At 45.6% G+C, this 13,400-nt stretch overlaps 1 long non-coding RNA gene across 1 annotated transcript; it reads right to left on the reverse strand.

Moving 5' to 3' along the window:
• Positions 1 to 1,379: 1,379 nt before the first annotated feature.
• LOC116905546 lies at positions 1,380 to 4,446 on the reverse strand. Its single transcript, XR_004388551.1, has 4 exons — positions 4,407 to 4,446; positions 3,719 to 3,788; positions 3,234 to 3,367; positions 1,380 to 1,964 (listed from the first exon to the last, which is right to left on the reverse strand). It is a non-coding gene; the product is annotated as an uncharacterized LOC116905546 (long non-coding RNA).
• Positions 4,447 to 13,400: the final 8,954 nt, after the last annotated feature.

Genomic DNA, 13,400 nt, shown 5'->3' on the forward strand with positions numbered 1-13,400 from the left:
GTGCATGTGTGTGTCTGTATGTGGTGTGTGTGTATGTATGTGTGTATGCATGTATGTATGTATGCATGTGTGTATGGTATGTATGTATGTGTATATATGGTATATGTGTATATATGTGGTGTTATTTATGGTGTGTGTGTGTGCATGTGTGTATGTATGTGTAGTGTCTTTGGTATGTATGTGTATGGTGTATATATGTGTGTGGTGTATATATATATATATATATGTATGTACTATGGTGTGTATGTGTGTGTATATATATGTGTGTGTATGTATGTGGTGTTATTTATGGTGTGTACGTGTGCATGTGCGTGTATGTGTGTCTGTATGTGGTGTGTGTGTATGTATGTGTGTATAGTGTATGTGTATGCGTGTGTGTATGTATGTGTGTGTTTATGGTATGTATGTATGTGTATATATGGTATGTGTGTATGTATGTGGTGTTATTTATGGTGTGTGTGTGCATGTGCATGTGCATTTGTGTGTGTATGTGTGTGTGTGTAGCATCTATGGTATGTATGTGTATGGTATATATATATATGTGTGTGCTGTGTATATATGTATGTATGTACGTATGTGTGTGTATGTATGTATATGTGTATGATGTATGTGCATGCGTGTGTGTGTTGTGTGTGTGCATACGTGCGTGTGTGTCTGTGTGTGTTTCTATTAGGAAGGAAGAACAGAAAAAAGGAAGTTGTTTACTATTCCTAGCCCCATCTCCAAATTCCTCTCCAACCACTATCACCATGTGCGGTTCTCCACTCTCATGGAACTTATGTCACTCTTCCAGATCCCCTAGGTTCCTTCTTACCTCCTCTGGAGCGACCTTGCTCACTCTAACCCAATTGCACGTGGAAAGCCGCTCATGGCCATCTCCTTTGTGAGGTTCTTCTTGAGCCCTCTCCACAGACAGTATTTACATTCCGTCCAAACCCACTGCTCTTTGAGCTACACGGGAGGAGGCTCCTACCACTGAGTCCTGAGGTCCTGCCATACTGGCTTCCTCACATCTGGGTACACATCTGGGCTGGGCTGGAAGCAGTTTGCCATGTGCTGTGTTGGCTGAGTCCTCAGAGGTGTAAAACGCCCTCTCATCCAAAACAAACATGCGTTCTGAGGAAACACCCACCAAACAGAGGCTACAGGGTGTGGGGGAGGTCTGCAAGGAGCTGGCCTCCCACAAAGCTCCAATTAGCCCCCAAATTATCTCCTGTGTCACGTGTGCAAGGATTTCTAACCAAAATTTACTGGAAAATGGATTCTCAATGCTTCTGTCTATTTACCTAATACTTAACCCAAGGATAACAGCACACACACAAATTTAAAATAAAACACATGTTGGTTTTTTTTTTTAAATAAAAATTTGAAACAGATGGTCTCTTTTAAGACAAATATTTATTCCCCTGACATTTTTTTTCACTTACATGTTTATATTTTTAAATATAGGCTTTATGCAAAGACCTTAGCGATGTCACGATAATAAAATCCATGTTGTTGGTAATTGTCTATTTCCTAGAAGTGCAGGGCTGTGAGCGAGCGGCCTCCAGAAGCTGTCTCTGGCATTCCCCTCCTCCAGGCAGGCCAACGTGCACCCAGCTGAGACCGACTGGTGTTTACTCTGTTTATTTTGGAGCCTTTTGAGGAAGGAAGTTGTAAACTTTTCTGACTCACGGACTGGCAGTTGCGCAGTGGATCCCGCGCAGAGAGAAGAGCCGTTGGGTAGGACAGAGTTCAGAGCCAACTTGCTGATAGCGATGGTTCCCCAGTGTCACCCTGGTGTCACACTCTTGTCCACCCCACCCAGTACTTGCAGTTCAGATGCCCTGTCTTCGTATCTTATGCTATTTTGAGTTCATGCACCCACTTTTGATAGAGCAGCTCTGATCTTGACTGGGGAACTCACGTTTTTCTCCTTCTAGGGTTAGTGAGTAATACTCAGGAAGAAGAACCAGATATGTGAGCTACTAAACAGGAAAAGAGGGACATTTACCATTGGCAAGAAGGAGCCAGGGTGTCCTCGAGAAACATCCAAAGCAAACTAACTCATTTGTGTTCTTGTAGCAGCTAGCTTTCGCTGCGTAACACACCATCTGAAAAATGTGCTGACTTAGGGCTAGTGAGAGGGCTCAGTAGGTAAGAGTGTTTGCTGCCAAGCCTCAAGACTTGAGTTCAATTCCCAGGACCTCCATGGCAGAAGGAGATAATCGACTCCTCCGAGTTATCCTCTGACGTCTACATATATACTGTAGTATGAAAATATGTGTATGTACAAACACAATAAAGAAGCAAATAAATATGAAAATTGTTTTAAAATGTATGGAGTTAGAGTAACGAGATATCATTTCTTACTGTTCTGTGGGTAAGGTAGGCAGATTGGAATGATTTGGGATGCCTCACGCTCGTCTGCTGGTTGGCCCTGTGTCAGCGGAGAATACTTGTCTGTGTGCTTCTCATTATGCAGCGGGCTAGCCTGGGTTTGTTCATAACGTGGTAGTTGCAGAGGAGAAAGCCCCAAGTGATTTAAAGTCTCTCAATGCTTGTTATTATCCCACCAGCCAAACCAAGTCCTGTGGCCAGCCCAGGGTCACAACAGACAGGTATGTCTCAAGCATGGATAGCAGGAGGCCATCTTTGCAAGCTTGCCTCAGTCTATTTACCTGATAACTAAATTGATATGAGGTAACTAGCCTTAAGCCATTCCAAGCAGGAAGTGTGAAAAACATAGGTCAGGGTAAACCCCTCTCTAACTTACATGTTCAAAGTTTGTGTCAAGCTTCTAATGACATCTAAATTCCCCACGAGGGTTTACAAACTCATAGTGGTCTGGGCTCTGTCTTCTGTTGCATTTCATTATGTCTTCTCACCCTCTTTTACCCACTAAAGTCAGTCCTAAGGGTTTTCTGTCCATTTTGTTTTTTGAGACAGGCTGGCCTTGAACTCACCATGTAGCTGAGGGTGATCTTGAACATCCGATCCTCTAGCTCCTGTTCTTTAACGTAGTACTGGGAACTTAACCCAGGGCTTTGTGAGTGCCAGCCAAGGACTCTCCCAACTTAGCCATGTCTTAAAGGCAGCCACAGTAAAACATCTCACCTCTTATTTGGAACTGGAAGGCCGCTCCTACCACTTGGATCTTTGCAAGATTGGTACTTCCTTTTCCTTCTGATTTTGGTTTAAATGTCATTGTTACCTCTCGAAAGGTGGATGAGCCCTGGGTGATCTATACTCACCAATTCTCCATCACTCTCTATCCCTCTTCCGGTTAGGATGCTGGCAGCTCCATGCTAGCACCTCAGAGTTCTGCCTGATGTCTCCCCTCTAGCATCCAGAGCATCGCTTGGCACACGGTGTGCGGTTTCATCGCCTGAACCAAATACCCAAGAGAAACAGGTTAAGGAGGAAAGATTCATTTTAGCTCATGGTTTCAGATGCTTCAGTCCATCAGGCAGGAGTGATGGGGCCTAGAAGAGCACAGTAGCTCACTTTATGGTGTGTGTGTGTGCGCGCACACACACACACACACACACACACACACACACACACACACTGAGAGAGAGAGAGAGAGAGAGAGAGAGAGAGAGAGAGAGGAGAACTATCTAACTATCTGCTCCTCTTTTATTCTTATTCCATTATTCCATCCAGGCCCCTGCCCTGTAGGATAGCCCCACCACCCACTCAGGGCAGTTTAAGTACTCTTAACCCCCACAGGAAGCACCTTCAGAGACACATCCAGAGGTGGGTGTTCCTGTTTTCCAGGACGCTCGTCTCAATCCAGTCAACATGATCTGCAATGACAGAATGTGCTCATGAAAGATTTCTATGTGATCTTTCCTGCCTTAATTTCTTCTTTGTTGGCCATCGTATTGCCAAACAAACAGAAAACACCTCTGTTATTCAGAGCTAATTTAATCTGTCTCCTTCTCCGTAACCGTTCTGTGTAACACAAGGCTCTTGCAACACAGTCCGGGTATTCCTGAGAATCTCCATCTGTGCTGGTTTGCTCCAAAAAAAAAACAAAAAACCAAACAACCAACCAAAACCAACCAAACAAAAAACCCAAAAAACAAAAAAAACGCCCCCAAACTCCAGGAACAAAAAGTTGAGATCACACAGTGATAAATTATGATGATAACTCCTTTCCTTTCTTTTTCTTCTTTCGGCAATAGCATTTAAAAGGGGGCCTTGCCTTGAAAAATGTTTTAAAAGTTAAAAAAAAAATTGTCAAATCAAATAGCACCAGAGGGCTAATGAGAAGCAACAGTTGTCTGTCCTTCCCGTCTGCCCCCCTCCCCTGCCTCCTGCGCTGCTACCGAGAGCCCTGTTTTATCTGTTCCCGTTTTAGTTCTAAAGCAAATCTAAATGGTGTGCTTCTACCGGTCTCCTTTGATTTATCAACTTCAGACCTCATCTTCTGCCATCCGCCCGGGCTGTGATGGATGAGGATCTAGTTCTTCTTTCAAGTTTTAGGCTTTCTTCGGTGTCTGGGGAGTCAGGACCATCTGACTCCAGGGACCGAGGGTCAACAGGGGCTCTGTGCTCACTGGTGCCCCTGGAATGCGCTGGCCACCTTGCTGTGGCTCTGGAAGTGCACGAAGTGCACGGATATTGGGCTTTTGTGTTGTTGTTCCTTTTATGCTGGGTCGTGACATTTCCCCTCCCTCCCTGCCCTGCTCGCTCCTCTGCTTACTCTTTCCCATTCTGCCACGGATTTAGTGCGTTCACCATTCTGTGCGCAGATTTGAATTAATCCCCTGCGTCTCAATTCCCTCAGCGTCTCCTCAGTGTCTGGCCCGTGGGGCGGCTGCAGCTCTTTTCAGGAAGGTTCCAGAGCCAGGATCCTGTTCTGCTTTGTCATCGGATTCCCTTCGGTCTGCTCTAAGTTTTCTGGAAATGGCCTGAAATTCTTCTGCTGATGAACTAACTCCTTGGACGTGCTTCGTTCCTTTGAAGGAGCTCATGCCTTTCAAAAGTCACACATTCTAGGCTGGAAAGATGGCTTTGCCGTTAAAGGCAAAGGCTCACAATCGGAAGTCACATTCTCTGGGGCTTTAAGGGCAAGAAAGTGAACTTAAGTGGCTGTCTGCCGCTGGACAATCTTCCCTACCCACACCGGCTTACTCATATGCTGTTTAGTGCTCTCTCTCTCTCTCTCTCTCTCTCTCTTTCTCTCTCTCTCTTGTTATTCAGAGTTTTGCTCTGATAAGCTTTTGACAGGTCAAGTTTTCCTATTGTGCTCCTCCGCAATGCTGTCCTGCAGCCTTGGCCTCCGCACGAAGCCGTAGGACGTCTCCGTGTCTCCCAGCTCTTGCTTATTTTCACATGCTGACCTGCCCACTTGACGCCATCAGCAGGTTCTCTAAGAGTCTTTGATCAGAGCAGCAAACTGGGTTTCTTTCATCAACCCAGAGGCTCCCTGATGCTGGGGTCCACCTCTCTGTCAAACTGGGGCTATCCGAGGTTGTGAATGACAACTTCCTCATTAAACAAAGGAGTCTACCTCCCTCCATCTCTTCTGGGACCAGATGGACTCGTAGACATGTGTGACACAGGGAGACATTTGTAAGTACAAATGACGGAGAGCCTGGGGTGGGACAATCAGGGGGAAGCCGTAGCAGTGTGATGATTGGCTGTCCTGGCTGTCAGTCTGAACCTTGGACGTGCTTCTTCTAACATGCGTTGAAGAGCTGGGGTATTGTCTTCTTTCTGTAGTAGGACAGTGGGGCCTACATAGGTGAATGACCTTTCTCACCTTTCACTCCACAGAAAGAACTCTTGCCCTCTCTGCCGGGCTCAAGAGGAGATCATACAGGTGAGCCAATTTCAGAGGATTCGCAAGGCCAAGCCCAGCACTTACTAGAAGCTCTAAGTGGAAACTCAGGTATCAGGCATGGTACTATAGATAATGACATGTATGGTCGGAAGAGGATGGGGCCAGAGCTGATAGCAAGGCCACGAATCCCCAACTGGAAAAAGTCCTTCAATACACCACAATAGTAAGTAAGCTAAGATAGTTATATTACAATAACATGTAACCATTAATAATTGTCTCATTGTTTCCTTCTCCCCCTCCCTCTTCTTCCCCTCCCTCCTTCCCTCTTTCCTCCCTTCTTCCTTCCTTTCTTCCCCAGGGTTAAGTTGTAGGTTGGTTTGAAATGTACTATGTAGATCACATTGGCCTTGAACTCACAAACTTCCTTGCAATCTTCCTATGCTAGGATTTCAGGCATGTGTCATCATACTGGGCTACCATTAATACTAGTTCTTGTAGAACACTTTTATGAGAAATCTGTGCATAGTAGGATTCTGTTTTAATCGAACGCCTATCACATATACAGATGCCCCCCATACTCGTAATGGACTACATTCTGATAAATCCATTGTAAGCCAGAAATGTGTTCATTACACTAACCTGCTGGACCTCCTAGCTCGCTACAGCGGAGTGTGGGTTGTTCTTCTTTGTGAACACACAATTGGTTGCGAGCTGTGGCTCAGAATTGTGTAAGAGGACTGTGTTATATCTTGCCAGCCCAGAGGAAGCTCAAAAATGAAACATTTTAAATACAGTTTCTCCCGAGACCATCTTGCTTTTGTACCATTGTAAAGTAGAAAAATTCTCAGTTGAACTGCAGGCAGCTGAAAACTGCATCTACACACTCTATAAATTCGTGTGTGTGTGTGTGTGTGTGTGTGTGTGTGTGCGTGCGTGTGTGAATGCTCTCAAATGATACACAGTCTTTTTTTTTTTATTCTGGGTTTTTATGTTTTTATCATTAAGGGAGGATGTTTTGTTTCCAATGAGTTTCCTTTCTTCTTTTCTTTCTTCCTTTTTAAAAGTGATACAGGGGCTAGGGACAGAGCTCAGTTGGTAGATTGCTTGCCTTGCCTGCAAGAAACCCTGGTTTCAATCCGCAGCACCGCATAAACCAGGGTCTTTAAAAAAAAAATCAAACAAAAGAAAATGACATACAGTTATTTGTAGCACACAAGAGGCTGCATGTTCTGAGTCTTACAGATTTTAAGAAGGCCCTGCAAATGAACGAACTTGACCAGGTTGAAGACAAACCGACTGCCAGAAATATAATCAAATGTCCTTTCATTTTTACTTGACCATGGCATCAGAGCTTATTACACAAACACACGTGATATTGGAGATTGCATGTTAAGTTTGAAATCAAAAAACGTAACATCTGAAAAAACAGAAACACGTAATTATTATTTTTTTTTCTTTCAGACCTTGTTACTTCTTTACTTTAAAAGCAGAAAGGTGACACCTTTTCTTTGCCCCAACATGTCAATGTAGGGTCTTGCATTTCATACTGAGATGTGCGCTACAGAATTCAACCTTGAATCTTTTAACTGAGAGCAATAGCTTTATTTAGTTTCGTAATGGAGAACAGCTGTTCATGGCTGAACATGGATAGAATCTTTGTCCGATAGTTTTTGCAAGCAGCCTAGCCAGTCCTGAGATATTTGTAGAATTCTGCCATTCTAAAGTTGCAAATTTTAGTTTTTGGGGACTGAACCTATGGCTCGAAAGATTCTCTTTCCGACACAAGGTTAACTGAGAAATTTGAATTTTTAGAGCTTCTCGAATGGCATGATATTAATGAAGAAAGGTAATTTTCAGAAGATTAGGATATTTGTGGCAATCTCTCCTTCACGCCAAAAGTTTGGGAAGAGCAGTTTAAATCTCTTCCACGACTGAAAATTGATTTCGGCCTGGGGAAACGGACTAGGTTATTCTTTACCCACTGAGTTTCTTGAGGTATAATTTCATCAAGAATTCACAAATTAAATAGCTTATGTGTATATGTGTAGATGGCAATCATTTTACTGAAAAGGCTGGTAATAGTTTTATTTTTGTTAATGAGTTAGGGCGAGAATTTGTCGAGTGATATGAATACTTAGTACATTTCAATTGTTCCTCCGCCCCATAATAAAGAAATGCCAACATCATTAATGAGCTCCCATTTATCTGGACGGTTGAGAGTTAAGGCAGCATGGACTCCCTGTCATTCCAGCCATGGGAGCGACTCCAGAGGCCCATGCAGTGGTCTAAATTTTCAGTACATCATTTTCTAACTTCCTGGTCAGTTATTTAGCATCCACAATGACCCACACTTTTGGCCCACATTTTGTCACCTTGGATTTAAGTTTCAAGACCAGAATGCTGTCCAGCTCAGGAGCCCTAGTTCCTAGCTGCATAGTTACTGGTGTTGACCTGTCTGTGCTAAATGTTTCAGGACTTGCCAGCACACAAGGCTGACTCACTTCCTGAAACTGTGCCCATGATGGACGCCATGCCCCAAAGTGCTCCGGTCACAGGCAAGTCTCGGTGGAAGCATAAATAAATACAGCAGACTGGGTGGCATTATTCACACTGGGTTCCCACAAGCTTCCCTAGAAAATGCCACTCATAGTTCACCTGGCTCTGTCCTGTAGGGTCTCAGCCTTATTACTACACAGAGCCACCGCATTTTTGTTTAGTCTTCTATTCACAGATGCTTGTCTTGTTCAAGCCATGGGTTCCTGGCCTCGAGAGACGAGAGACACTCTGTTGGAGACGGCCTAAAAGCCTGGAGCACCTCCATCTCCTCTGTTCCGTTTCATTACACAGAGGCAACGTTTGTAATAAACCTGAGGAAGAAAACCTTGAAACCCAGTCCTTTGTTTTAGATCATAAAGTTTACATATCCAGGACGGGCTTCTTTGATTGGATTCCTTTGATACCGATATATTTTATTTGCATGTCGAAATGTCAAACTTGGAAGAATGTTTTGAAATCATGATAAAAAAGGCTATATTCTATTTCTATCCAAACATGCAAGCCATGTATATATATATATATATATATATATATATATTCCAGTTTCTTCTCTTCTGATCACATTACCTATATCTAAGTGGTATGTATAGGCCTTTTTTCTTTCCTCTTTAGAAGGCACACACATGGCTATGTATCTGTACATGGTAACATGATTTTCTTCTTGACTCTAGTATAGTCTAAGGCTGTGGTCAGTGAGTTGGTTTCAGGCTAGTGGGGAAGGGGGTAGGGATCGGTGGGTCGTTAAGACAACATGGAAACTTCAGCAACAGTGAGCTCACTAAACGGGATTCTACCTCACAGCGTCCCCATTGCCTGCCAGAGCTTGCTACACACCTTAAAACCAGCGTGCACTTGAAGGATGCAGTGTGGTGAGTCTTCACGAATAGAACATGGTGGAAAGGTCTGGGGCTACGTTCAGTCAAGAACTCTGGGGTTTTTTGATGGAAAGAGGTTATATGGGCTCATATAGGAACTGTTCTAGTTATAAACTTTGTTATAAACTAAATACATATATTTGGAAAATTATATATATATATATATATATATATAATCAATCAACATCCTTGACCAGACACATCACAGGGTCTTGGTTAGAGTCAGCCCTCAGGTCTCCAGTGGGAACCTCTGGTGTGCACGTTGTTTTGGATGTCAGTCAGCTCACTCATACACTTCTCCTCCATCTTGAGGGGTGGGAGGTGGGTTCCTACTTCACGATCCCAGTCACGGTTGACCGGTCTTTCTCTGGGATGTTGGAAGTGGGACAGTGGAATACTCTTCAGCCAGGTAATAGTGCAAGTCGGTTCTACTGGGCTGATAGACGATCAGAGAAAAGTTTTGTGAGAGAAAAAGACAGAGCAGATCTGCAGAGAGAGCCAATAGAGAACGTGTGGTGAGGGATCAGGGCGATTACCTTGGCTCTCCGATGCTGTGTTCTTGGTTCTAGTCCATCCTGAGGTCAGTAAACAGAAAGATCAAATGGAAGAGGATTATGCCAATAGGCCTCCTATGAATCTAGAAGGAGTGATCCGGGAGGGAATCCAAGTGATGCTACTGAGAGCAATGAAACTAGTGCTTAAGCAGTGAGTCCGGGGTAGTGGGAAGGCTTAGCAGGCAAGTAAAAGATGGATGCTTCCTAGGTGAGCTCAGAGCGTGTTTGTGTGAGCTTCCAAGTACCTCCTGCATGTGCGTGAGCTCCAAGTGCCTCTCTGCATATGTGTGTACATGGGTATGCACAGGCATGCACACACAGGTGTGTGTGTGTGTGTGTGTGTGTGTGTGTGTGTGTGTGTGTGTGCATGCGTGCTCCAAGTGCCCCTCTGTGTGTGGGGAAGGGGTGGAGGGGACAGTTGCTGGTCTCTTAAAGATCTAGTAGCTGCTATCCACGCGTTTGCTGTTTGTTGTTGTTTGTGTTATATGTGGGCTCTGGGACCTGAAGAGTGAGCCTCTACAAGAACAGCAAGCATAGCTATGCTACGCCATCTCTCTAGCCCTCTCCCTCATTTCTTGAGAGACAGCAGGCCTCTCACGGTATCTGGAACTCACCAATTGGCTAGACACACTGGCCAGTGAGTCCCTGGAATTCTGTCTCTACCTCTGGTCGGGGAATTTTAAGGACCTGCTGGCATACCTGGCTTTTTCGGTGGGTGTTGGTGGTCAAACTCAAGTCTTCGTGTTTATGCAGTAAGTGCCCCTGAGCCATCGTCCCAGCCCTGTGACTATTTACTGTTCACTTTTGCACTGCTGGGGATAAGACCCACGCCTTCACTCATGCTAAGCCAGCACTCTGTCACCGGTCCCCATCCCTTCTGCTCACTGCTTCTCTGGCCGCTCGACCTGGGCTGGGTTTGAGACTGGAGAGCCTCGTCTACTTCCAACCGTCTGACTGCCCCTTTCACAACGTCATATTCTCAAAGTTCGCCGTGGACCCGGAGGACAGGGAGGTGAGCGGATCACACTCTGTCGACTTGTAGACTTGTGTTGCCCCGGCAGGAGACGCTGGGCAGGAACACAAACAGGGTGTTTCTGATTTTCTTTCTTGAGATTCCTTTCCCCAGAGGCTCCTCGGCTCCGGAAGCCCCTGTCATCCCCTCACTGAGGCAGATGAGGATGAGAGTTCTGTTGGGAAGCATTTCCACTTAATCAAGGCCAGTCATACCCAAGCTCGAGGATTAGCCTGAGATCTGCGGATCTGCACAGTTGCTCCGTGCAGCCTGCTTCCTGTCTTCACTGCCTTGTTATCGGGCCCTTCTCTGAATTCCTGTAGCTTTTCCAGGACTTAAACGACGAGATTAACAGCTATCACTTTCTGAATGCCTGCCATATGCTAGACTCTCCAGTGGATCTTTCACAAATATTATTGATAATAGCACAGCAAAGATAACTAATATTTATTAAGCGTTTACCGTGTGCTTGGCAGTGTGCCAAGCCTGGTACGTGTATTAACTCACTGAGAATCCTCACGGTGAGGCAGTGTATGCTTCCTTATTTTTTTTTATGTATAAGCGATGGTGGAACTGGGATTTGGACATAGCTTGGCCCCACTCCAGGGCTTCCCCGCTCCCTGATTTGTGGTGCACTCTTGCTTGGTTGTGTTTGAACTGGGCCAGGCACAAATGCCTGAGATGGGCTGGGCAGATGGTGCTAGTTCTGCCCATTACTAACCGGAGGGAGTGGGCAGCAGAGTTCGGGAGAGCACTGTATCTCTTGGGAGCCTCGTTTGTCTGCAAAATAGACACAAGGGTGTTACTTTTTATAAAAATGAGTTATACAAGAAGCAACATTGGATGAGGAGGGGGTGTTCTGTGCAGAGTTAGTCGATTCTACAGAAGCTCTGGGATGGGACAAGGCTGCACTGAGGACACATCACTGACCCTTAGGCAAGCAGTGTCTGAGGAGAAGTATCCTGACTGAGAGCAGCATTGTCTTATAGACCTGAGGGGTAAGTGACCTTCATCTTCTAGAGACCAGGGTGGAGACGTAGTCACTAGCCTCTTCCTAGATGAGTTTTGGAATTCCGCCCCGTGTTCAAAGGGTTGACTTCTTGAATGAGGCCCTTTCGATAGTATTGCGTTACTAATAAATATATACGACCATGCTCATGCCCCAGGTGCTGTGGGGCTTTTGAGGCCATTTAGACATTCTTGCCATTAAAGTGGTCTAATCTCAAACGTGGAAAGGCCACAGTGTCTCACTCCTCTTGAAGAGGTGGTAGAGAAAGGCATCTTCCCAAGCTGCTGGGAAGGGGCAAGCAGAGTCTCCTCAGGTCGCTCTCTCAAGAGAACCAGCCGCCATGTTGGGATTAGGCTTCAGAGAGCATAGAGAGACCACATGGAGCTTCGGACAACAGCCCCAGCTAACTTTCTTGTTCACAGCCAATGTCAGCTGCCAGAAAACTGAATGAAACTCCAGGTGATTTGGCCCAACCTTCAGCCTCTTGTTCAGGCTGACAAGTGGTGGGGGAGCAAGCTATTCCCCATGAGCTCTGTCTAATTGCTGACGGGAGCCCTGTAAATGCCGTCACTTCAGCTGTGAGGTCATGGGGCCTTTTGTTACCCGGCAGCGAAGTGGAACAGACACATGCACATAGCAGAGCACCAAGGAGCGTTGGACAGTTCTGTGCGCTCGTGCTCTGAACTCATACTGTTGTGTCTCAGGCTTTACTTCTGCTGGCAACTTCCACAGCCTGTTGAGACCGGTTGTCCCCCATGAGGTGGTAATAATGACCAGGTTGCTATGACAAAATGCCATGGTCTGGGTAGCTCAAACAACATGATTTTCTTAAACTGGAAGTCTGAGGCAAGGTGCTTGGCAGAGTTGGTTTCTTCTGGGTCTACAGAAGGCCGCTTTCTCTGTGTTCTTTCGTGTGTGTGTGTGTGTGTGTGTGTGTGTGTGTGTGTGTGTGTGTGTGTGTGTGTGTCTGTATCTGCCTTTCTCCTTAAAGGGAACAAGTCATCCTACCCAAGAGCAACGAGGGCCTCACTGCCTGCTCCACGGGAGATCTCGTCTCCTCTCACTTGACTAATGAGTAGACCAGCTCTCTACTAAACACGGTATGACTTGCTGGCCCTCTGCTTGGTGGTGGTAGCAAGGAGTCCCTCCCAAAGGCAGGTAGAAACTATTTCCCAACCTTTCTGTGGTTGCTTCTCCCTTTGGAGACCCTTTGAAGGTCTCTTGGATTAAGTCTAAGCATCCCAGAGCAGTCCAGCTAAGGAGAGGGGATGTAGTAGACAGCAACCGTTGGTGTCTGGGATTGTTTGCCTGTTCCAGAACTGACCCCTGGCACCCGTCCTACTGCACGCAGTTTGGAAAAGGTATTTTAGAGAGAAAGTCCCAGTTCAGAGAAACCTTTCTGCCAAGTCCTTTGTTTTCCTTATGTTGCCACGGTGTCTGGGGCTGAATTTTTAAAATGGCATTTTCCTGGAAAGGACTTTTTGGTCTTTTTTGGAAATGTATCATGTAAAACAAGATCACCAGTGGGCCATGGGCATGACGTTCCCAGGGCCAGCTTGGGAAAGAGCAGGTGGGGGAGGGTCACTCAGAGTGGGAAAAGGAACAGAAACATATTTGGAGG

This window comes from Rattus rattus, chromosome 7, assembly GCF_011064425.1.
Source record: "Rattus rattus isolate New Zealand chromosome 7, Rrattus_CSIRO_v1, whole genome shotgun sequence".
NCBI classification, from domain to species: Eukaryota; Metazoa; Chordata; class Mammalia; order Rodentia; family Muridae; genus Rattus; species Rattus rattus.